The sequence below is a fragment of the Labrus bergylta genome, chromosome 16 (assembly GCF_963930695.1).
Source record: "Labrus bergylta chromosome 16, fLabBer1.1, whole genome shotgun sequence".
In the NCBI taxonomy this organism is placed as follows: domain Eukaryota; kingdom Metazoa; phylum Chordata; class Actinopteri; order Labriformes; family Labridae; genus Labrus; species Labrus bergylta.
Genome location: NC_089210.1, coordinates 18,938,311 through 18,965,825, shown reverse-complemented (window position 1 = coordinate 18,965,825; position 27,515 = coordinate 18,938,311).

Here is a 27,515-nt window from a genome sequence, read left to right as displayed (position 1 = left end):
GCATCGATCAGAGTTACTCCCACATTTGCAGAGGCTTTCCTCAATATGTTCACCAATGGCGATGACTCCATTATCTTAAAGGCTATGAAAGATTTAAAACAACCCTTTGTTGTCCATGCTGGTACCTGTGCCAAGTGCCCAAACTGCAGAGCATGCAGAGGGGTGTTCAAAGGTGTCATAAGGACATTGAAAGATGTTCTCAAAAGCCTTTGCAAACAAATTGACACTTCAAGGAGCCACAGAAATGCAGATATCAAAAGTGAAGTCCCAGAGAAGAAGTCAGTCAAGTGGCGGAGCAATGAAAAGATCGACACAAAGCAGGGGATAATTAATATGGACACAACTCCGTCCCTTTACAATCATTTGGAAATGGATGAACTTTATGAGTTTGCTAATACAGAGGAAAACTTTGTTGAGCAAGAAGCAGAGAAGAAGTCAAAGTGGTGGAGCATTTTCTTCAAACAGAAAAAGAATAATGTGCAGCCAACTTCTGACGAACAAGTCAGAGTCAAGTCAAATAGGTGGAGCTGGTTTAAGAAACTGAGGATGAATAAAGTGCAGCAAGTTGGAGTCAAGTCAAATAAGGGCAAGAAGAAGGAGGAGAAAAATACTCCATGGCGATTCCTCTGTTGCTGTGACTGCGAAGTCTTGGAATAGCCCCCCCTCTATACCTCACCAACCGTTCATTTTCTCCCCTTTTATCTCCCCCTTTAGCTCCACCCCCTCCCCAAACCTTTCACTTTATCACCTTATTCCCTCAGTTCTATAAAAACTGAAGCTGATAAAGTTGATTGTTGAAATTATAAATAGTGCACAACAACTGCACAACTTATTGAAAAGTAATTAATATTAGACCCTAGCTTTCCCTTTTCTACCTTTTAATCCTTGTCTCTCTTATTTAGGTTTACTCCGGGTGCTCCGGTTCCCCTAACACGAATTCTTAATTCGACTATAAAAAAAAATCCAATTTGAAAAAGAATAAATAAAGTAATTGACTTGAACCAGAAAATGACATGGAAAAAGTGATTATTTGCAAGTTATCTTAGGTTGACTGTTTTTTCAGAGTTGATCTATGCCACCCACCATTCTGATGTAGGCTACTACACAATGTCTTCTGTTTCTGTCAAAAGAAATCAAAACATTTTAACCCTAACAATATACTGTCTCCCAATTTGGTGTCTTACTACAATTTAACTTTTGTAATGGAACTTTTAATCTTTTCCTGTATATTATATTAATTGAAATGTCTTTGTTGCCATTTAACAGGGGATCCAGCCAGAGTCAGTGGATGAGATGGTGGTTCGGAAACCAAAATTGAAGTTGGTGTCAAATCAGGTGTAAAATCCACCTTGTATGCAGCATATTCAGGTGAGTCAACCATATGAATGTTATTCTAAACATCTAGGATAGGATAGGATAGGATAATACTTTATTGATCCCCAGAGGGGAAATTCGGGCGTTACAGCAGCACAGACAAGAAAGCTCAAATACACATTAAACAGAATAGATGAGATAAATAAAAATAAAAATAAAAAATAAAAACAGGGGGTATATACAGTACAAAAATGAATGTTGAAGTTAACTGGGGGGAATTGAGAATTGAAACAGTATTTGAAGAGAATGACAAGATAAAGTGACAAGTGATGATTAAAGTGACTTGGTATGATAAATAAATGGTATAATATAGTGCAATATGAACAATATAGTGTAATATAATGAAATGTTATATAATATAGACTAGTATAATAATAAATATATAGAATGTACAGTATATATGTATATATATCTATGTATATACGCACACACCTTGAGGATCCTGGGACTGATGTTGTCTGGTCCACTGGCTTTTCTGATGTGGAGTCTGGAGAGTTCTCTTTGTACCTGGCTGGTAGTAAGAGTGAGAGTGGGACAGTGAGCGGGGTGAGGGTGAGGGTGGGCTGTCCTTTGAAGCTGCTGATGAGGAGCTGAGAGAGGGGGGGGAGGTGGTCAGGACCTTGATGGGAGGAAGAGGAAGAGCAGAGTCTCCAGCAGAGGTGTGCAAACAATTGCAGTTGGCAGTTCTATTAAAAACACACAAAATATAACTGATGAATCCTCATATAATCTTGTGTGGTGGGGCCCCTTCCTGACCCGGGTGTGATGTCTGTTGGAGAGAAATTGAAAGACATTTAGCCACAGCTGGGGATCTGTAAGATTCTTCATGGACTTGAGGAACTCACCATGGTGGAGTCCAAATTTGGTCTTGTGCCCTTCGGATCAGTTCTATCATACCAGTGCCCCTTAGAGGCTACTAGGGAAATAATGAAACATCCAAATGCCCCAGAATTCCCTCTGCTGCCTGTTGAAGGCTACAGGTTTCTAGCTGACTTTGAGTTTACTGCTGACTATGAGCAGCATTACCACCTTGAGAGCCTAAAGGTGTCTCACGAACTCTCTGCTGCCATAGAAGCTGAGACCAGGCAACAGTCTGTCAGCCCGCTGTGGGTCTCAGTACGAAAGCCAAGAGTGACTGCCAGCAGGTTCAGGGAGGCATGTCATGTACGTGGTGAGTTCTCAGCAAAAGCCCTGGCAGCGCATATTCTTAAAGGAGCGCCACAGACCCTGGCAATGAAAAGGGGTCTGAAGCAGGAGCCTGACATAATAAAACAGTTTTCTGATTTGTTTAATTTGTCTTCATTGTGCACCCTGATGCACCTCACCTTGGTGTCAGCCCAGATGGCAAAGTTTTTGACCCGACTGAAACTCCACCATTTGGACTGGTGGAAGTGAAATGCTGCAGTACCGATTCTGTTGCTGAGGTTAAGCACCTAACACCAGTCAGAGGTCAGGCCACACTTAAAAAGGGTCATAAATATTACTGGCAGGTTCAGGGCCAACTTGCCATCAGCGGACTGGAGTGGTGTGACTTTGTAACTGACACGCACACACACAGATCTCACAGTTCAGAGGGTCTGGAGGGATGAAGACACCATTCGTTCAATGAGGCAGCAGCTTGACATGTTCTATTACAACATCTATATGGATGTGTTTCTCAAGTCCAAACATTGAGTACTGTATGTGCTATCAATGCAGTTTATGAATTGTTGAGTGAAAAATCATAACCTTGTAAATAAGACTGTTTAATTAATGTTAAATGAAATGTTTACATGTGCCTTTTAATGAATTAAAACTAAAATGTATTTGTGTAACTGACTACAGTTCTGTTTTTTATGCTGCACTAAATAGTTATTCTACTTGACATGCTGTGATCCCATTTTAGATAAAAATGAGGAATATGTGATGTGAGGGTCTGTGTTTACTTCTTTTTTATTCAAATGTTAATCTCTTGACTTTGTAATGTAAATAAGTAACATATCATACACAAAATAATGAACATCACATATATACAATTCATGTGTTAATCTCTTGATTTGTAATGTAAATAACATATAAACAAAATAATATACATTACAGATATACAATTCATGTATACATTACATTTGATTAATTGTCATTAATAACTGGGGAATGTGCTAAATCCAACCAGCTAGACAGGCTTGTCACCTTTGATGTCCAGGGGGCCTTGGTAGTTCGTCAACAGGCAGCAAACTGCCCATAGTTGGTTGATGGAGCCGGCCAAGGAGAGAGGAACAACCCCATCCCAGATATGGTATTCCTTGACACGTCGTATTATCCTCTCCACCAACACTCTCAGGCAGGCAATAGCTTGAGTTTTTCCAGTGTCTGATGTGCTGAGCTGAGGGGCGGTTTTTAGTGGGGGGATGATCAGTGATGCCCCTACCTCTGCCAGCATATCCTCAATTAAAAACCCTTTGTCATTTATTATAAGACATTTGTTTTCTATTGAACCCCGTGAAGTCATGGAGTCTGTGGACAGTGTCAGCTTCACACCAAAAAATTTAAGTATTAGAAAAAATAGTGTTTAAGACTGGCATCTATTATGATGAGCTGCAGCTACCTTGTTCAATATTATTCCTGCAGATGTGGCTAATAACAAAAAAAAACACCCTGAACTGTCACATGTAGTTAACTGTACATTTTGTCTTGTCTGAGGCATTAATTGAACACCTTTGTATTTCTCCTATAGACACAGTGTGGATTATTGGTGACTGGTCCGTCGAGGTGCCCAGAGAGCTGCAGAGACAGAGGAAGAAACCTGAGCTTCAACAACATCTGCATTTGTTGGTTCTTCTGGGGTGGATTTCGGTTGCTTCTCTTCAACAGCTCGCTGTGAGGGAGGTCTCCCCCGGATGGCCTGAGTGATGACACCCACAGACTGAGAGCTGAGACGTGTTTTAAGCCTCTTGACAAACCGTTACACCGCGCCCGCCTGTCAAGCTGGTCAGCTACACGCCTTATTGTGAATAACTCTTATCCTTCATCAAATCAAAACTGATGAGTCATCAAAACATTCACCCCCCCGTACAGTGTGTGTCGATCGAGACATGAGCTAATCACACCTATTTGTTTGTTTTGTACCAAGCTGTAAACATGTTAATCTCTGCTATAAAAACAGACTTTTTTTAATGTTGTTTTTCAGATTAAATAAATATTTCTATATAAATGCACTCCTTTATGTCTACTTATGAGTATACATTTCAGATTTGAAATGACAAGACTAAAATGTGCATTAATGCTCAACTCAATAGCTTAGGGAAGGAAGTCTACTTTTACACAACTTTTTATTCTTTTGATAAATACTAATGCAGTTCATTTCTTAAAATGGGATGGAACAGAGTCATTGCAAAATGATGACCTTAAACACAGCCCCATTCTTAAATCAATATACATGGAGAGTAAATAAGATCAATAACTTGTGAATAAAAGCACAGTTAAAAATGATTTAGAAATGTAGTCTTCCCAGATCAATATCACATAATATCAACTTCTCCCATCTAAACTGGACAAAGGGTTTTAAAATGGGAAGAAAATGGTTTGATTGCAAGTTGTTTGGAGGAGATCTATTTTTATTTGAACAGCTGAAGCATGAATACAGTCTTCCAAGGTGCAAACCCTCCTCCTCCTCCTGAAGCTTGTGGAGCTCCTTGATGTACTGCTGTCTTATCTGCTGGCGATCTTCTCTCACCAGAACTTTGACTGTTGAAATGTCATTCTGAAGAAGCTCGAACATGTGACACGGATCCAGGAGAACATGGACTTTTAGTGAGGGGTCTTCAGGATGGCAAAGAAAGAGAGAAAATATCAGTTATTCATTAAATCATTTTTTTTGTTCTCATCTATTTTTCTGTATTCATCTGTGTGTAAGATTACATTTATAAATTCAACAGTGTACTACCCAGACAACAAAGGTCCAGTATTCAGGTAATCAACATCTATTCAAAGTTAAGAAGATAAACCTTATTGTAATCATTCTATTTTCAGCTCTCTCACTCACTCACACAATGATATTCCACATCAAATGATCTCAGATTTTGGGTGAGGAAAAATTAAGCAGCTTATTGTGGATAGTACTTCATCTTAACATGAAACAAATATAACCTGAATTATTTAAATCATTAACAGGTCCCAACTCTCTGTGCTTTAGTACAGAACATACAGTAACTCATTTATTATTAACATGAGCTCAGTACATGGCTGTATTCTTCAAACTATTTCTTATACTTTATATCTATGTGCTTTATATCTTATTTTCATTCCATATGTTATTTATATTTTATATTTCTACTGCTATATTCTGTAAATGAGTTCAGTGAAAATTAATATGGTTATTAATATAGTTACACAGTACACATTGCTGCGAGAGCTAAAAGCACTGCTAGGGAGAGTCAGGATGGGATAGGATGTGGGTAATGGAGAGAGAGAAATAGGAGAGGAGGACAACAGCAAACACAGATGCAGAAGCAGGTCAGGTCAGAAAAGCACATTTCCTTAGAAATAGGCCTCATTTCTATTCTTCTGTGCTTTGTAGACAGGACATCAAGCACAGAGGCACTGATCCAGAGTGGCTGAGAATGCCTCAAAGACTTGGCTGTACCACACACAGCATGGTAAGTTACATTTTTACCTGCATAATTTGTTCTATCATGAATAATCTTTTTTTCCCCCCATTTTCTTTCTTATTTCCTTAGCTACTTGTTATTATATGTGATCTTATTGTGTTGTGCATAATTCAATCACAAAAAAAGAATAAATTAACAGGTATATCTGTGGATATTTAGCTAATTTGATCAATGATTGCTTTACTTTTTAGGGATGTTTTGTTGACTGTGCTGCAAATAAGAAAGGCAGGGCAAAGAGAGCTTTTCTTGAGGTCGGAGTGACTGTATACAGAAAAGATTACTTGGAACGGCACGTCACTGAAGCACCACCAGGAGAGCATCAGATGTCAGGCCTCTTGTTTCATCTGGTGGGTTCTGATTTCAACAGCCGTTTTGTAATAACTTCAGTATATTCAAATCCATTTTTAATAACTTTGTCATTTACAGGCATCTCAATGATGGATTCCTCTGAGCCAACTGTTGTTTTAGAGCACGAGGCAATCATTGGTGGGTTCAAGGGCCTTTACTGGCTCATAAAAAAGTAACTGGCCCCCCACACAAACTACCCAAAGCTGTTGAGCCTGGCTGAGCTTCTAGGATGTAACTATTTCAAGAGATTAAAGGTAAAGGTCCCCTAGCCATAATTTCAAATTTAATTCAATCTTAACATTAATGAATACATTTTTTAAATATTTTATATTTTACTTTTCCCAACGTCAGATTGACCAGAGGAATAATTATAGATCTCATCGTATCATTGACGGAATGCTTGAGATCTTAGCAGGAGTCATCGAGGAGCCGACTTCCAGGCTAGCACTGATGTCTCTATGTCCAGACTGCTTCATTTGCATGTCTGCTATAGGACCATTTATTTTGTCTGATTTTAGAATTGCATACATCCTTGGTCCGAATGAACTTTTAATACTAAATACTTGCCTTTGCTTTCTCTCAGATACCTGGATAAAGAGGGACATGTGTTGAGTCAATTCCTGGACTTGGTCTCTATTGACGATGGCAAAGCAGACTCTGTGTTGTGACAGCCATCAAGGATGTAATCTTGAGGAAGGGCCTCCCAACAGAGAAACTCTATGGACTTGGGACTGAGGGGGCAGCCGTGATGACAGGTAAATATTTAATGCCTATGTGAGCTTGTTTTGTCTGTTGTATCCCATGCTTGTCACTCATTGATTTTATATACATTTTGGCGGCGTGTGAATGGGGTCCCTATTCAATGGGGGTGAATAGGGACCACCTTTAAGAACTTCATTTATTTTTCAGAAACAGTGCAAATCGTACTGCAACACTCGGGGCAGCATCGGCTACCCTGGGTGTCAGTGATCTGAAAATAAAGGTAATAGTTATTTGATACCATTGTAGTTATCTTCTGTCTATTCATAACTAATCATTCTGTCCTTTATTGCAACATTTTCAGGAAGTGAAGGATACAAGCTGGCTCTTTCAGCACAGGGTCATCGAGACCCTACTGAGGAACTTGAGTGCATTCCTTGGAGCCTTGGCAGAGGAGGCAGAGATGAGAAGATGTCCAGTGGCAAAGGGACCCTACACATTCTGTGCTACATACAGATAAAGCGGCAGCAGTTTACCTCCAGGCTGATGTTTTGCCCCACCTCGCATGTCTGTCCAAAATCTTTCAAAAAGCAAATGTCAACTTTTTACAAATCAAGGAGCAGGTAAGCTTAATGTGTTTATTATCTATATTATCATCTATTTATTCAAATCTGTTTGATTTCACACATTGAAATGAGGGTTGTTTGCAGGTCTGACCAATACTTAACAGCATCTTTTCTTTTTTATATATAGGTTCCTGTCACAATTCAGTCTCTGGCTGGACAGACTCCACTCCCTGGATCATGCCTGCCTCGCCTCCATCAGGACCTCGATGATCCCCAAGGACTCGGAGCCAGCACGAGGAGGAGAGGAATAGGAGAGGGCGAGATGTCATGAAGCGCTGAGGGAGGAGCAGTGAGCCAGAACCCAGCGAGAGGTAAATGTCCAATTTTGAAACTATGAATGAGAGAAAATGGAATTTATACTCCTGAATAGACTATGGCCTGGCCCTTAATGACGGAGGTAACAGTGGGTGTAGGCTCTTTCTAAAAATATGTTGATTTATTCATTGTAGGTCATCCACCCTTACATAACTGGCCTGGAAACACACCTGGAGAGGAGGTTTCATGATCTGGACATTCTTGGGGCCTTCAGTATCTTGGGACCCGCACCGCAATCAACCACTCTACAAGATGATACAATCAACATCTCTCATCTGCGGACTCGCAGGAAATGTTGCCCTGAACATGAGAATGAGGTCCTGCAGGAGTGGTCCTCGTTCAAAAATCATGTCCTTCCTGGGGCATTCACGGTGGGTCAATTAAGCTGATTCTGACTACAATCAACTACAGTTCACAATACACACACATAGACTAATGCCTTGGTAAACCAAATGTTGTTTCAAGAACAATAACCAGGAGATCATGAGTCTGCTGGCAAGCGAGTTTGATGAGTGGACCAACCTCTACCCCTGTCTGAGCCTCCTTGCAGGCATTGCACTTGTTTTACCCGTTTCCTGTGTCAATTACAACGTGATTTCTCAACGGTGAACAGGGTAAGAGCATGACCTTGAACAGGACAACAAATAATCATGCATTTTCTTCATATTAGTGCAGTTTGTGGTATTTTCTTTGCTTTATCCTCAGGTGAAAACAGACCTGAAACCAGCTTCAAGGTGAACACCTGGCTGCCTGCCTGAGGATCTCCATAAACGGACCCCATCCTGAGGCCTTCTCATGTAATAGGGCATTGGAATATTTTTTCAGAAAGCCCCATAAAATAAAATGTTCAAACACATCTTGCAAACTTTGCAACAAGTAGGCTGTGGAGCAGTCAAATGAGCGCTCTGTATATAATTTGAAAGTAAGGCACAACTGGCTTTCTGTCAGGCTGTCACAGTCTGTAGTAAGATGCCAAAGGGGAAACATGTTATGCTATTATTTGGATTTATTATTTATATTTATTTATGTTATATTTGAATAAACAAATCTAATACCCCGATCTTATGTACATTCTATTATTATTATTATTATTGTTATGTATGCACTCGGAAACACTGGGCAGGTACTATACTGTACTATATACTATAAAATGAATGTACAACTTCAGGACATAATTCAGTAAACTTACCCATGTCCCTCCGGCTTGTGTCACTCACATGCTCCATCATTTCTACATTTGATTTTATACAGAAAATGATTAAACTGTTTCCCCTGTATTAGAGAAGCCTGCATGTTTTATGACGCTTCCTCTTGTTTCCGTGCAGCAGATTCTTCAGAGGACCCATTCAGCTCCCGTCAGGATGAATCCTCAGAGGGCGTGAGTCACAACTTTGTGGTGGAGGGTCTCCTCCAGGGGACCAGAGATTTAAGCATCACACCCAGAGACAACCAGGGGGACGTGTTTAGCAGGAAGGCCCGTTCTTTCATCACAGAGGAGATCCTGGAAGCCCTTCGCAAGGCTGACCGCAAGGGCCGGGACGTGGTGGTGGGCCTGTCCAACGCCTGCTGCAAGTGGGGCTGCAGCAAGAGCGAGATCAGCTCCCTTTGCTGAGAGACCCCCACACCCTTCATGTGAGAGGGAAGACACAGGCAGACGAATATGTGTACAACACACATTTATACATCCGCACTTCTGTTTCACTCTTTATAAATCAATCAAATGTCTTCAGTGAAACCGTTAAACAAAAGTTTAAATTGTTGTTTTATTTTGAGTCTGAATGAATGGAAAGGGCTGCTTGTGTCCATAAAGTTTCTGTGTAATTTCTGCAAAATAAAACTCATTTTTGGCTTTTTACATATCATTCAGTTGTTTTTACCTTCTTATATTTTGCTCGACTGTCTGAAATGTGAGCACTAAGCAACATTTAGCGAAGTTACAGTGGCAAGAAAAAAACTGCGTTTAGGAGTCAGAAACCGCAAGCAGAACCGGACTCATGTTGAACGGACGTCTGCTGAAACTACGCTGGGCTCAAAGGCTTTAAATATTTAGGCTGGGCTTGTAAACTGGGATAGAGGGAGATGTAGAAAGAAAGAGATGGATAGAAACAAACAGAGCATCAACAACAACAATGAATACAACAGACGTGACTCTCAAGATTATGTATGTTATTAATCTTGTGTTTGTATAATTCCTTATACACACCAGTAGTTTGCGTGATAGAAATTCATACCACCACTATTTTACTGACAGTGCTTTGTGTTGTTGTTGTTGTTGTTAAGGCTATTCTAAGTTTCATGGTAAGTAAAAGTACTTCATAGTACCTGTGCATGTAGTCTAAGAAGTACTAAGTCCAACCATATCAGAATCATTGTGTACTTATGGAGGAAAATGTTTTTACAAGACATCAAAGTCAGAAAAAAAGGCTCATTATAGTGATTTATAAGGGACTTTGACAGTGGATTTCTCAGAAAGCACACAGTAAAAGTACTTCATAGTACCTGTGCAATATCAGAATCACTGTTTACTTAGGTAAGAAAATATATATAATTATTGTTTTCTCCAAAAAAACTGTTTTGTTTTGTTTTTTAATTGTGAACACCTTATTTTGAAAAACGGAAGTTACCGCAGACTCGCAGTATTATTCTCACACTAACTTCCCCGACCTCCGAAGCTATTCCCTGAACAGTATTGTGTTTACTCCCGTTTCATACACGTGTATCTCATAGTCAGTTTTATGGTAAGACCTAGACATTTAGCACTTGACTTCATCGCTCTCTCTGTCTGTTCCTCCTGCTCGCTCTGGAGTCCGGAGCATTTACCATAAAGATCAGAATACGTGGGCACTTGAAATTTAGGGGCGGCTCACTTCACCATGTAAACTCGAGGAGCGGCTGTCTTCTTGTTTGACATTTTATAAATATGACCACTGATGACTGACTTGTGCTCTTAACTTCTGTAGTTTCTAATACCATACGAACCTGGAAGTGTTTTACAACTTGACAAAGTCAGCTGGTTTAGGTATCATAATATTTTGTTGTAAATCCCCTCGCATAGTTTCGCGCACCTCGCCGTACTTCCGGTGCCAAACTGCGCAGGCGCGTACGATCGCTAACATACGTCATCATTGTGTCAACAGGGTTGAGTAGACGCTTTGATGTGTGACGTAACAATCCATAACTCGCTTATAATTAGATTTAGGATTTTCAGATCAAGATTGTGAACAGACAGTCAAATTTATCAGAATAATTATATCCCTTTAACTGAACCCAGAGAAGTTCATCAAAGCGAACAGTCATGAAATCAAACAAAAAGAAAGGAAGGAAGGGGAAAACTTCAAAAAGCTCTCAACAGAAAAAGTCTAATCTCAAACAAAGCACAATGGATCCATCTAACATGGAAAAGGAAGCAGCATCTTTAGCTCCTAGAGACAATTCCTCTACCCAGACTGATGCTCCTGTCCAAGACAAGACCAAGGATATGTGTAGAGAATCTGAAGAGAAGAATGACAAAAATGATATGGTGAAAGAAGAAGAGGAAGCATTAATTACCCCAGAAGAATATACTGAATGGCTAATCCAGGATGCAATGAAGACGGCCTTCGAAGGCCTCCAAGAGATAAAAGAGAAAGAAGCCATGTGGGAAGCCGAAGGCATAGACTATGAAGAATACTGCCGGAGGTTGGATGAGTATTATGATGAGTATTATTCAGCCCGTGAGATGGAAGCTGAAAATCTAACAAAGTGTAAGGCTAGGTTTCTTATTTGGAGGAAAAATAAATCAGAGAAAGAGAAAGTTCCTGCAACTTCGTCCTCCACCGATTCAATTGTGAAGCCTGAGGTCATGGTGGAAGAACATGTTAGAAATAACACACCACCTTCTGCAGAGGTTAGAGAGATGAGATCTAGCTCTCCCCCCTCAAGGAGCCACAGAAATGCAGATATCAAAAGTGAAGTCCCAGAGAAGTAAAAGTGTCTTCATCAAAAATCTTCATCAAACAGAAAAAGAATAAGCCCCCCCCTCTATACCTCACCAACCGTTCATTTTCTCCCCTTTTATCTCCCCCTTTAGCTCCACCCCCTCCCCAAACCTTTCACTTTATCACCTTATTCCCTCAGTTCTATAAAAACTGAAGCTGATAAAGTTGATTGTTGAAATTATAAATAGTGCACAACAACTGCACAATTTGTTGAAAAGTAATCAATATTAGACCCTAGCTTTCCCTTTTCTGCCTTTTAATCCTTGTCTCTCTTATTTAGGTTTACTCCGGGTGCTCCGGTTCCCCTAACACGAATTCTTAATTCGACTATAAAAAAAAATCCAATTTGAAAAAGAATAAATAAAGTAATTGACTTGAACCAGAAAATGACATGGAAAAAGTGATTATTTGCAAGTTATCTTAGGTTGACTGTTTTTTCAGAGTTGATCTATGCCACCCACCATTCTGATGTAGGCTACTACACAATGTCTTCTGTTTCTGTCAAAAGAAATCAAAACATTTTGACATTTTTGGGGCACTGGTGGGGCAGTGGTTAGTGCGCACGCCCCATGTATGGAGGCTGTCGTCTCAAGCAGGCGGGCCGCTTCCCGCCTGTGGCTTCTTTCCCGCATGTCGTTCCCCACTCTCTCTCCCTGATTTCCGACTCTATCCACTGTCCTATCTATCCATTAAAGGCACAAAAAGCCCAAAAATAAATCTTTAAAACAAAACATTTTGACATTTTTGTTGCCTACATAGTAAATCTGTTAAGGTAAGATCTGGAGAAAACAAATGTAACTCTTCAAGATCGTGTTTTCTGGTGAGTAAAAAAAAAAGTGTGCTCAAACAGACCGTTTGGAGACTTTCCCTTCATGAAATCACAAAGGGCAGTAACTTCTCCCCCAGGTGGGTGACACTCCCACAGCTAGGTGAGAAAGCCTGAGCCACCCAAGCCTGTAGCAATCTGTAGCATATTAGTTTAAAAAAAAAGTCTTCCTGGCAGAATGTACACCCCTGTATTCTTGACTGCACTCACAGATCATGAGTAACCGTAGTAGTTTTTGAGAAAAATAAATGTAAATTCTGCTCAAATTGCATTGAGATGCTTATTTTAGTCATATTGATTATTTTATTTTGAAGAAATCTCTGACAGATATTTCAATGGATTCTTGTGCCTCATGTCCCTGGCTGTCATCCTGAGAATTTTCAGCAGATTTTACTCATATGCTGATAATTCTCAGGATAACATCCAGGGACATGAAGAGAAAGAATCCATTGAAAGATCTTTGTCACCTCTTTTTCAAAATGAAATAATCTAAATGAGTAAAATATCAAAGCATCTCAATGCAATTTGAGCAGAATTTCCCTTCATTTTTCTCAAAAACTATACAGTCAAATCTGCTGCTAATTCTCAGGAAACAGCCAGGGACATGAGGAACAAGAACCCATTGAAAGATCTTTGTCACCTGTCATAGATTTTTCAAAATAAAATAATCAATATGACTAAAATATCAAAGCGTCTCAATGCAATTTGAGCAGAATTAAACTTAATCTTTCTCAAAAACTTTTCAGTTAAAGCATCTTAAAATGTAGAGAACTCATACAATTTTTAAATACATTTTTATATTATTTTACACGTCTTATTTAATAACAATTTCTCAAAATACGCGGCCGCATTTCTCATTTTTGGGTGCTACGAGCACCCGTACTGTAATTCCTTGTTTAGACACTTTTTAAGCACCGGCTGGCTTGACCGGGTTTTGCAAAAGACGGCTCACTTGACCACGGTAAAAGAAGGAATGCGGCCGTGCAAAAGATACCGTCAATAATAACGGCTGACAGAAAAAAAAACACTATGTTAAGACAAGAAACTTTCACTGGATTCTTATTCCTCGTGTCCCTGGCTGTAGTCCTGAGAATTTTCAGCAGATCTTACTGTATAGTTTCTGACATAATTAAAGGTAAAGTCTGCTCAAATTGCATGAGTGATATCTCGAGGTGAAATATTTGACAAATATTTCAATTACAAAAAAGAAGAATAAACATCATTATATGAAGAGAAATCCATAGATTACACTTTCATAGTGCAGCAGGATCTGTTTACACCTTCATAAGTATTCAAATAAATGTAATTCAGTAGGCCTAGATGTTTTTTAATAAAATGCAAGATCTTTTAACCGTCCTGAACTGTGTTAATAGATTGTAGTTCTGTAGTCATCCAGTAGAGTTTAGTGTTGGACTGAGTCCAAACACATGACCGTCTTTATACCTCCAAACCCTTTTCTTTATATAACTAACTTTGTGGTTAACTCCGTTTACTTTACCATTTGTAGTCTTTTAATGTCCGAATGTCGTTGGAAGTTATTTTCCATGTTTAATAATCATGAAGTGGCTCTTACAGACATGTCTTCTTCATGATACCTTGCATGGTGATACATTTATTTGGAGATGCAGAGTGAAATCCAAAGTGGTAAAAAGCTTCTGTATTTCAAATAAATCCCAAAATATGTAAAAGTAGTATAATAGTTCAAACTCAGAGACTTGTAGGTAAAAGACAAATCTACATAGCAAGTTATTTGTTTGTTTTTGTATTATTTATATATTTGTTTATTCATTCATCAGCTGGGATTAATATTGATTTCTAATTCATTGAATCCATTTTTTCACTGTATCTTGCATTATTTGATTTACTATTTCTGTCTACTTTTTTTCCATAAGTGGGTGTGTTACTTTATGTTAAACTTATTGTTACTGAACAGAAACTGTCTACCTTTTCTGCCCTGATGGTCGTGGCTTTTAACCTCCATCAAACATGAAATAAAGCCTGCAGACATACCCATGTTGCACGTGTCTGCAGGTCTTCTCTCAGCTCACAATGAGCCGGTACATCAGCTCAGTGGTTTCTTGTTGAGTGTTGGCAGGCAGGCAGGCAGGCAGGCAGGCAGGCAGGCAGGCAGGCAGGCAGGCAGGCAGGCAGGCAGGCAGGCAGGCAGGCAGAAAGACGGGGTGATTGATGAGATCCCAGCTGGAGAGTTGTCACTTAATGTGGTAAAGTATATAAATAAATGCTCATTTAGTTATATTAGAAATGTGAGTGGGCTTAGATGTTACACCCCTGTACAGCGTACTGTAAGGGGAGAAATAAAGAAGAAAGAAACAAACACCTTGTTGCTGGCTTTCATTCAATGGTGTAATGAATGACGCTCAGACAACACGCTCCCCCTGCTGGCGCAAAACCGGAAGTGTAAAACAATAACAAAAGCTTAAGACCAAACCAATCAATTACCAATATGCTTTTAAACTTAACCTTAGCAGCATGAATTAACATTAAATTATAACTAGTTTTTTAGCATTTTTAAAGGATATACAACATTTTAGAAAGACACTAGTTTTAACATGTATTATTAATTTAACTTAGTGCACAATCTTATATCCATTACACTAGCTGGCAGTTATTTGCTTGATTTGTAGTTATATGAGCATGAGTTATTATTCCGCTTGCTGCTTTCACTTATTACTTGTCTCTCCATATTAAGTCCGAATTATTTTGCCACTGTTACTTTGTCATAACCAGAGCTTGAAACTAACTTTTGTCAGGAAGCTGGGTTCAGAGTTTCAGCAGTTGATATTATTTTATTTGCAGTCTAAACCTGGTTGAGCTGCCTACATGTCAGGTGAAACTTACACACTTCTTAACCACAGCCAACATTTGGCTGAGAGCAGGTGAATTTCAAGACCCATTCAAAACATTAGAACACCTACATTGATTGAGCAAGTATGTATTATTATGTCTTTTTGTAATTTCTGGGTCATGCTCCCATCAGCTCCCATCAGCCATCAGAATTCAGAGGTTAAAGTCACATAGGCCTTACCAAAGTTTTAATAATGTCAACATATGTTTTTGTGTACATTGTGACGGCCCCTGCTTGTATTTTTATAAGCTGGTGTCTATGTACTAATGTGCCTGTGTTTTCCTCGAGATGCCAAAGGAGATGGTCTGCATCCACTTCAGTTGGAGCACCTGGGTCTGTTGCCCAGCCGCAGCTTTCTGCAATCTTGCTCTTTTTTTGCCCTGCCAGACCAGTGCCTGCACCTTTCGTTTCATGAAGCACTTTGTGTAAGTGCACTCTTCAATACCTTCCACCACACTATGTTTTCACACACACCCACACGCAAGTCTGTGCGTTAAGATAACTGATTGTAGATTCATATTTTCTGTGTCTGTTTCACAGCAAATCAGTGGTACAGCATTTTCCTAAACACATGAAAAATCCTTGAGCAGATGTTGACCAGCTTGAAAACGTGAAAAAAAAAAAACAATATTGAAGAGTTCCAAAGAGTTCATCAAGCATAATCAAAGCTCAAACGCTCACTTTTTAATGAAAACGATCCATCAGCGTGATCGTAGTAGATTTGAATGCCATCTACACTACTTCAAACAATATTTTTTTATTAAATCACACTCATGATTGATGTGGATAAATACGAGAGGAGGGTGAGCAGAGCAATATTCCCCGACGTGACAACCATGTCACTTTACTTATAATAACTTTTTATTAATCTTAACCTTTAATAATTAATTAGTCAATGATTAAAACTGTAGGCTATGTGTTGCTACTTTGAGAGACCAAGTACATTGTCCATGAAGACAATTCAAAAGATGTCCCATTTGCACTGGGAGCTGCAGCATTACTACAGCAGTTGTTGGGACACCCCCACATGTAAAGCGGTCAATCAAAACTCACAACAGTGACAGTTCGCCTGAATGATGCAGACGCACAGTGACGGCCCGAATAAGGCTGCTCAAAAGTGGTGCAAGTTAACAAACAAATGAGAAGAAGTTTTGATGCTAACTTTAAGATGCTGGTGATAAAACTAGCAGAGTCGACAATCAACTGCCAAGCAGCGAAGAAATATGGTGACGCAGAATGCAATGTACAGATATGGCGAACCCAAAAACACCGTCTTAAAAATGCTGACAGTCAAAGAAAAGCTTTCCGTGGTTCTGTGGTAATTATTGTCCATTAATGCATAAAAATAAAATAAAATATTTTTCTGCGTTTATCTTATAATTGCAGGACAATCTGCCAAGTATGGGGGCAAACGGTATGTATTTGAATTAAACAATGATAAAAAATTAATTTGTGTTTGAAAATCTTTTGTCTTGTGACCAAGGATTGGGAAAAAAATGGATGCGCTTGCAAAAATAACCAAAACACAGGATGTTGGTTTGTGAAGGAAGAGCGTGATAAAGCGCCTTTACTGGTCGGAATCAACTTTAGCATTAGGGGAGGAGGTTGTGGCCAGGTGGAGTTCCGTAGCCAACCACATCCAAAATGTCCACACGACACGATATATTGTTTCATCGTCATCATGATGTGCGCATGCGCAATAGTCACATCGCAGGACATGCATCTACAAAAGAAGTATGTCTGGAATAAGATAATTTACTCTTTATTTGGGTAATTGCAGGGGTCTGCAAAAGAGACATTTTTGCCAGTAGCTCCACCCAAAAAAATCTGTCTGGAGCCGCAAAATATAGGCTAGGCTATTTGAACCTTTCAATGACGTTTATACAGCCTGTCTATGTAATGGATATAAGATTGTGCACTAAGTTAAATTAATAATACATGTTAAAAGTAGTGTCTTTCTAAAATGTTGTATATCCTTTAAAAATGCTAAAAAGCTAGTTATAATTTAATGTTAATTCATGCTGCTAAGGTTAAGTTTAAAAGCATATCGGTAATTGATTGGTTTGGTCTTAAGCTTTTGTTATTGTTTTACACTTCCGGTTTTACGCCAGCAGGGGGAGCGTGTTGTCTGAGCGTCATTCATTACACCATTGAATGAAAGCCAGCAACAAGGTGTTTGTTTCTTTCTTCTTTATTTCTCCCCTTACAGGTAAGAATACTGGTTAAAAGTGAATAAAACCAAGTATAAATGTGTTGTAAGTTTCCGGGAACAAGTTAGTGATATGTTTTCTGTATACAAAGTAATTTCAGTATGTTTATGAAGCAGTTTAAGCATGAATGTGTTTGCCGTGATGCGTGCATGCTAGCTTGAATCACACAGACAGAGAGCAATAGAGACAGGTGTAGTGCGTCTACTGAGAGTGTGTTATTTAAGTTGTATCGGTCAGTTGAACAATTACAGTTACATGGTACAGTTTAAAGAAATATCACTCTGCAAGTGTGTATGTGTATAACTACTAAAGCAACTAAGAAAGAGTTAAATGTGTTTACATCAAACAAGCAGTAGATTATACAATATTGAGAAATACTAGCCTGTTATATGACAGATGTAAAGGTATTAAACAGTGCATGTATGTTCATCTAAGTGTATAATATTGTACAATGATAATATGATGTGTTATTGCATATTATTCATTACACCATTGAATGAAAGCCAGCAACAACGTGTTTGTTTCTTTCTTCTTTATTTCTCCCCTTACAGTACGCTGTACAGGGGTGTAACATTTGGAGGCACCGCTGGGATTGTGTGTTGCCTGGGCCAGTGTCTACTCGAGATTGATGTCCCAGAGCATCGTACAGCCCTTTTACATCTACCAGACATCGAGAGCAGGAGGTGAACCGGCTGCAGTGGTATCCCGACACCTGAGAAAAGTGTGCATGCAATCTGAGGTATCACGACATACTAGGAGGGCAACTACCACTCCTCAAAGGTCAAAGGCACTACTTAACCCAGACACCTAAGCTCTTCTGTTGAAAGATGGATTCATCAGAGTTAGAGAAGTTACAGCTTGAAATAATAGGAGGATTGTGTGCGCTGTCCAGAGCCATTTTGGTGGAATTACGTGACAATCTCTTCATCGCAGGCCCAGAATTTGAGCATGTCACTGGCAAGGGTCGTGCAGCACTCATCACACTCATTTCAAACCACATCCAGAGAGCGGAGTTAGAGAAACTGGAGGACAAAGGTATGTCTGACTTACTCCATCTACAAGACACAATTTCTGAGCTCCAGGTAGCTGAAAAGAAAGATAAATCAGGACAGATAAATGCCCAAGGAACACAATTAACAGAGCAACAAAGAGAACGAAATCAAGAAGAGGAAAGGCTAGTGAAAGAAATTGAGGCTCTGCAGCTTCAGTTGACGACAACACAGGGGCACGGGAAAACAGATGATCAAGAAAATATAGATATCAACAACAAGGCTTCTAGCAGAACATCTACACAGAGCGCATCTCACTGTCATCCACCTTGGCATAAAGACTTTAAAATATCTGGTTAAATTGGTGAGCCTGGACAGAAGGAGAGACTCACTTTTTCAAGTTTAGCTCGACAAATCGAACATGGCCTGAGCAAAGGAGTTCCAGAATCTGAGATTGTGGATGCCGTGATAAAAGCAATCTCCCCTGGCATGCAAATTCGTAGCTACCTAGAGGGAAAAGCTAACTTGACCGTACCCACATTAAGACGGATACTTCGTTCTCATTACCAGGAAAAGAGTGCAACCGAACTCTACAAACAGCTGACCTCAGAAGTTCAAGGCATCAAAGAAACTCCGCAGAACTTCCTCATTCGTGCTTTTGACCTCAGACAAAAGATTTTGTTTGCCTCACAAGAAGCAGAGTCAGGCCTCAAATATGACCCAGGTTTAGTACAGAACATGTTTCTTCACACTGTGTTAACTGGGCTACAAAATGATAACATAAAACGTGACCTTCGACCATACCTTGAACAAACTGACATCTCTGATGAACTGTTACTTGAGCGAATGAACACAGCATGTGCTTATGAGACGGAGAGCCAAAATAAAAGGAAGCTGTTGGGACAACAACGTCCTATAAATATTCACTCAGCCCAGTCCAACACTGCTCCTGTTGAAAAGAATGAAAAACCATCAACTCAACAGAACTCAGGTAAAATTCCCTCAACTGTATTGACTCAGCTTGAAGAAATGAGGTCTGAAATGACTTTGCTGAAAGATCTTAAAGTCGAAGTATCCCAGATAAGAGAGTCTATGCAGCAGCCCCAGTACATGTATAGAGATCAGCAGCCTCAAACAAGAGGATTGGATGGCACATCAGCTCAGCAGTTCCCAGGTCATCAGATGCAAGAATTGCCCCAGAGATACTGGTACACGCCTGGCCCCGGACAGAGAGGTGAGACTGCACAGTATCAGCAAAAGTTTGCCCCACAGCGCAGCTTCCCACCACAAAATCAGAGACGTATGAGGAGATGTTTTAGCTGTCAACAGCGGGGAGCTGAGGACTACTGTACACACTGTTTCAGGTGCGGCAGCAGTGAGCATTTCCTGGCTGGTTGTCGAGCTAGAGGACAAAGACATGTTGGAGGTGACCCTTTAAACGGGGAAAGGTCGCTCGCGCGGGACAGGGAGTGACCAGTCATACAGAGAGGTCCCAGCACTGTGCTCACTGTGGGAAAGAAGGTGAAGAGATGAGACTGAAACAATGTGCATCATGTAAAAATGAACTCTACTGTTCTAAGTCATGTCAAGTTAATGGTTGGGCTGTGCACCAAGAAAAATGTGTGCCATTTTCATGTATGACTGTGAACACTCACTCAAAAGGAAGAAAACAAGCAAAAGTGGCTCCTCTGGTAGGAAAAAAATATGTGATCGACTGTTACATTCAACATGAAAGAGTTCAAGCTTTGTGGGACTCAGGTTCCCAAGTAACAATAATGGATGAACAATGGAAACAAGAACACGTACCAGACTTGAGACTGAGAGACATTTCTGAAATTCTGGACAGTGCAGATACTCTTGACATTGTGGCAGCAAATGGTGAGAATATACCATATGCAGGCTGGGTGAAGATTACTTTCAGACTAGCTCCAGGAGAAGCAGTCACCACAGAAGTTATAGTTCCAACACTTGTGATGAAAGGTAACAATCTGTTTCGTCCCATAATTGGCTCTAATGTTATCGATCTCATTATAAACAGTGAATCAAAACAGTCCAGCTCTAACAACAGAGAACGCCTCAGTCACGCAGTGAGGGCAGCATTCCCTGATCTCAAGCCAAACCAAGCAGAAGCCTTTGTACAGCAAGTAAGTGTTGAGCAAAATCATGAATATGTTGTGAAGACAAAAAAAGACAGGATCAACATACCAAAACACATGTCTGTCAAAGTTGAGTGCCATGTAAATGTGTCTGCACCAGATGAAGATACAACACTTATCTTTGAGCCAGATGTGAACCCACGCTGGGCTGAGGGACTTCAATTCTGTGACACGCTTGTAAAAGTGGGAAAAGGTAATAAACCATCTATTACTGTTAGTGTACAGAATCCTACAGACCATGACATAGTGCTGGCAGGAAGGACTGTGATTGGGACTGTGCAGCAGATTCAGGCAGTTTATCCAGCTTCCATGCTAGAGGGTTGCCGCCCTCCACCTCCAGCAACTATGAATCACATCAGAGTTGAAAAGAAACACAGTAATGACAATTTATGGGACCCACCTGTGAATCTGAGCCACCTCAGCGAACCCGAGAAGGAGATGGCTCACCAGATGTTGAGAGAGGAGTCGGCTTCATTCTCAAAAACAGATGATGATATCGGCTGCATAGAGAAACTGCAACTCAGCATATCTCTGAAAGACACTGAACCTGTCGCAAAAACATACCTCTCTGTACCTAAGCCACTTTACAGAGAGATGAAAGATTACTTGCATGACCTCATCGCACAAGGCTGGGTGGAGAAGTCAAACTCACCGTATGCATCACCAGTGGTTTGTGTACGAAAAAAAGATGGAACTCTGCGGCTGTGTATTGACTTCCGTGAAGTGAACAAGAAAACCCTTCCTGATCGCCAACCGATTCCCAGAGTGCAAGACATCATGGATGGCCTAGGTGGAAATTCCTGGTTCTCTCTCTTAGATCAAGGTAAAGCTTACCATCAGGGCTTCATGGCTAAAGAAAGCAGACCTATGACAGCTTTTGTGACACCTTGGGGTCTTTATGAATGGATTCGAATACCCTTTGGTTTGATGAATGCCCCAGCTGCCTTCCAGCGATGTATGGAAGAATGTTTGGAAGGGCTGCGTGATGAGATCTTCATACCATACCTGGATGACACGCTTGTCTTTAGCAAATCATTTGAGGACCATGTTGAGGATGTGAGAACAGTGTTACAGCGACTACGTCAGCATGGGATAAAGTTGAAACCAAGTAAGTGTGAAGTCTTCAAGCGTGAGGTTCGTTATTTAGGACGTATATCTGCAGAGGGCAGCAAAATGGACCCTGCTGATACGCTTGCTGTCAGAGCTTTAAAGGAGAAGAAACCAAAGACTGTGGGAGAGCTGAGAGCTGTCATGGGACTACTGAGCTACAGGGGTGTAACACTAGCAAGCCAAAGACACAATATGAAATGTGCCCTGTCATATAGGTTCACTTTGCTAGTTTTCTGTCTTGTTAATAACGACCCTGGCCTCTTACAAAGTGGTCTTGTATCCTTGTTTTAAGCTTGCCAGTTTGTCATTTTACGACACATAGGCTAACTCAAAGTCTGTCTTCTTGTTTGACATTTTATAAATATGACCACTGATGACTGACTTGTGCTCTTAACTTCTGTAGTTTCTAATACCATACGAACCTGGAAGTGTTTTACAACTTGACAAAGTCAGCTGGTTTAGGTATCATAATATTTTGTTGTAAATCCCCTCGCATAGTTTCGCGCACCTCGCCGTACTTCCGGTGCCAAACTGCGCAGGCGCGTACGATCGCTAACATACGTCATCATTGTGTCAACAGGGTTGAGTAGACACTTTGATGTGTGATGTAACAATCCATAACTCGCTTATAATTAGATTTAGGATTTTCAGATCAAGATTGTGAACAGACAGTCAAATTTATCAGAATAACTATATCCCTTTAACTGAACCCAGAGAAGTCCATCATAGCGAACAGTCATGAAATCAAACAAAAAGAAAGGAAGGAAGGAGAAAACTTTAAAAAGCTCTCAACAGAAAAAGTCTAATCTCAAACAAAGCACAATGGATCCATCTAACATGGAAAAGGAAGCAGCATCTTTATAACGATCAACACAAAGCAGGGGATAATTAATATGGACACAACTTCGTCCCTTTGCAATCATTTGGAAATGGATGATGAAGAGGAACACTTTGCTGAGAAAGTAATGCTACTGAAAAATAGCTTTTGTATTATATTCAAGTCATTCTTTGACAGCCTTACTAAGAGGCAAAAAAATGATTTAAGCAGAGGCATATTGGACATGGAGGGGAAGAAGAAGCTGACCAGCATGTATGCAGATGTGCTGAGATTTTCCGTAGAGACAGTCACTTCATTGTATTTTGATGATATAGTTTGCAACGAGTTGAACTTAGGTTTAGGTCATAGAAGGGCCAGTAAAATCTACAATGAAAAAATGGAACAGAATTTAAAAGGCTCCTTCAGCGAGGCTTTCTGGGAAGTGGTTGGTGCTGACGCATCGATCAGAGTTACTCCCACATTTGCAGAGGCTTTCCTCAATATGTTCACCAATGGCGATGACTCCATTATCTTAAAGGCTATGAAAGATTTAAAACAACCCTTTGTTGTCCATGCTGGTACCTGTGCCAAGTGCCCAAACTGCAGAGCATGCAGAGGGGTGTTCAAAGGTGTCATAAGGACATTGAAAGATGTTCTCAAAAGCCTTTGCAAACAAATTGACACTTCAAGGAGCCACAGAAATGCAGATATCAAAAGTGAAGTCCCAGAGAAGAAGTCAGTCAAGTGGCGGAGCAATGAAAAGATCGACACAAAGCAGGGGATAATTAATATGGACACAACTCCGTCCCTTTGCAATCATTTGGAAATGGATGAACTTTATGAGTTTGCTAATACAGAGGAAAACTTTGTTGAGCAAGAAGCAGAGAAGAAGTCAAAGTGGTGGAGCATTTTCTTCAAACAGAAAAAGAATAATGTGCAGCCAACTTCTGACGAACAAGTCAGAGTCAAGTCAAATAGGTGGAGCTGGTTTAAGAAACTGAGGATGAATAAAGTGCAGCAAGTTGGAGTCAAGTCAAATAAGGGCAAGAAGAAGGAGGAGAAAAATACTCCATGGCGATTCCTCTGTTGCTGTGACTGCGAAGTCTTGGAATAGCCCCCCCTCTATACCTCACCAACCGTTCATTTTCTCCCCTTTTATCTCCCCCTTTAGCTCCACCCCCTCCCCAAACCTTTCACTTTATCACCTTATTCCCTCAGTTCTATAAAAACTGAAGCTGATAAAGTTGATTGTTGAAATTATAAATAGTGCACAACAACTGCACAACTTATTGAAAAGTAATTAATATTAGACCCTAGCTTTCCCTTTTCTACCTTTTAATCCTTGTCTCTCTTATTTAGGTTTACTCCGGGTGCTCCGGTTCCCCTAACACGAATTCTTAATTCGACTATAAAAAAAAATCCAATTTGAAAAAGAATAAATAAAGTAATTGACTTGAACCAGAAAATGACATGGAAAAAGTGATTATTTGCAAGTTATCTTAGGTTGACTGTTTTTTCAGAGTTGATCTATGCCACCCACCATTCTGATGTAGGCTACTACACAATGTCTTCTGTTTCTGTCAAAAGAAATCAAAACATTTTAACCCTAACAATATACTGTCTCCCAATTTGGTGTCTTACTACAATTTAACTTTTGTAATGGAACTTTTAATCTTTTCCTGTATATTATATTAATTGAAATGTCTTTGTTGCCATTTAACAGGGGATCCAGCCAGAGTCAGTGGATGAGATGGTGGTTCGGAAACCAAAATTGAAGTTGGTGTCAAATCAGGTGTAAAATCCACCTTGTATGCAGCATATTCAGGTGAGTCAACCATATGAATGTTATTCTAAACATCTAGGATAGGATAGGATAGGATAATACTTTATTGATCCCCAGAGGGGAAATTCGGGCGTTACAGCAGCACAGACAAGAAAGCTCAAATACACATTAAACAGAATAGATGAGATAAATAAAAATAAAAATAAAAAATAAAAACAGGGGGTATATACAGTACAAAAATGAATGTTGAAGTTAACTGGGGGGAATTGAGAATTGAAACAGTATTTGAAGAGAATGACAAGATAAAGTGACAAGTGATGATTAAAGTGACTTGGTATGATAAATAAATGGTATAATATAGTGCAATATGAACAATATAGTGTAATATAATGAAATGTTATATAATATAGACTAGTATAATAATAAATATATAGAATGTACAGTATATATGTATATATATCTATGTATATACGCACACACCTTGAGGATCCTGGGACTGATGTTGTCTGGTCCACTGGCTTTTCTGATGTGGAGTCTGGAGAGTTCTCTTTGTACCTGGCTGGTAGTAAGAGTGAGAGTGGGACAGTGAGCGGGGTGAGGGTGAGGGTGGGCTGTCCTTTGAAGCTGCTGATGAGGAGCTGAGAGAGGGGGGGGAGGTGGTCAGGACCTTGATGGGAGGAAGAGGAAGAGCAGAGTCTCCAGCAGAGGTGTGCAAACAATTGCAGTTGGCAGTTCTATTAAAAACACACAAAATATAACTGATGAATCCTCATATAATCTTGTGTGGTGGGGCCCCTTCCTGACCCGGGTGTGATGTCTGTTGGAGAGAAATTGAAAGACATTTAGCCACAGCTGGGGATCTGTAAGATTCTTCATGGACTTGAGGAACTCACCATGGTGGAGTCCAAATTTGGTCTTGTGCCCTTCGGATCAGTTCTATCATACCAGTGCCCCTTAGAGGCTACTAGGGAAATAATGAAACATCCAAATGCCCCAGAATTCCCTCTGCTGCCTGTTGAAGGCTACAGGTTTCTAGCTGACTTTGAGTTTACTGCTGACTATGAGCAGCATTACCACCTTGAGAGCCTAAAGGTGTCTCACGAACTCTCTGCTGCCATAGAAGCTGAGACCAGGCAACAGTCTGTCAGCCCGCTGTGGGTCTCAGTACGAAAGCCAAGAGTGACTGCCAGCAGGTTCAGGGAGGCATGTCATGTACGTGGTGAGTTCTCAGCAAAAGCCCTGGCAGCGCATATTCTTAAAGGAGCGCCACAGACCCTGGCAATGAAAAGGGGTCTGAAGCAGGAGCCTGACATAATAAAACAGTTTTCTGATTTGTTTAATTTGTCTTCATTGTGCACCCTGATGCACCTCACCTTGGTGTCAGCCCAGATGGCAAAGTTTTTGACCCGACTGAAACTCCACCATTTGGACTGGTGGAAGTGAAATGCTGCAGTACCGATTCTGTTGCTGAGGTTAAGCACCTAACACCAGTCAGAGGTCAGGCCACACTTAAAAAGGGTCATAAATATTACTGGCAGGTTCAGGGCCAACTTGCCATCAGCGGACTGGAGTGGTGTGACTTTGTAACTGACACGCACACACACAGATCTCACAGTTCAGAGGGTCTGGAGGGATGAAGACACCATTCGTTCAATGAGGCAGCAGCTTGACATGTTCTATTACAACATCTATATGGATGTGTTTCTCAAGTCCAAACATTGAGTACTGTATGTGCTATCAATGCAGTTTATGAATTGTTGAGTGAAAAATCATAACCTTGTAAATAAGACTGTTTAATTAATGTTAAATGAAATGTTTACATGTGCCTTTTAATGAATTAAAACTAAAATGTATTTGTGTAACTGACTACAGTTCTGTTTTTTATGCTGCACTAAATAGTTATTCTACTTGACATGCTGTGATCCCATTTTAGATAAAAATGAGGAATATGTGATGTGAGGGTCTGTGTTTACTTCTTTTTTATTCAAATGTTAATCTCTTGACTTTGTAATGTAAATAAGTAACATATCATACACAAAATAATGAACATCACATATATACAATTCATGTGTTAATCTCTTGATTTGTAATGTAAATAACATATAAACAAAATAATATACATTACAGATATACAATTCATGTATACATTACATTTGATTAATTGTCATTAATAACTGGGGAATGTGCTAAATCCAACCAGCTAGACAGGCTTGTCACCTTTGATGTCCAGGGGGCCTTGGTAGTTCGTCAACAGGCAGCAAACTGCCCATAGTTGGTTGATGGAGCCGGCCAAGGAGAGAGGAACAACCCCATCCCAGATATGGTATTCCTTGACACGTCGTATTATCCTCTCCACCAACACTCTCAGGCAGGCAATAGCTTGAGTTTTTCCAGTGTCTGATGTGCTGAGCTGAGGGGCGGTTTTTAGTGGGGGGATGATCAGTGATGCCCCTACCTCTGCCAGCATATCCTCAATTAAAAACCCTTTGTCATTTATTATAAGACATTTGTTTTCTATTGAACCCCGTGAAGTCATGGAGTCTGTGGACAGTGTCAGCTTCACACCAAAAAATTTAAGTATTAGAAAAAATAGTGTTTAAGACTGGCATCTATTATGATGAGCTGCAGCTACCTTGTTCAATATTATTCCTGCAGATGTGGCTAATAACAAAAAAACACCCTGAACTGTCACATGTAGTTAACTGTACATTTTGTCTTGTCTGAGGCATTAATTGAACACCTTTGTATTTCTCCTATAGACACAGTGTGGATT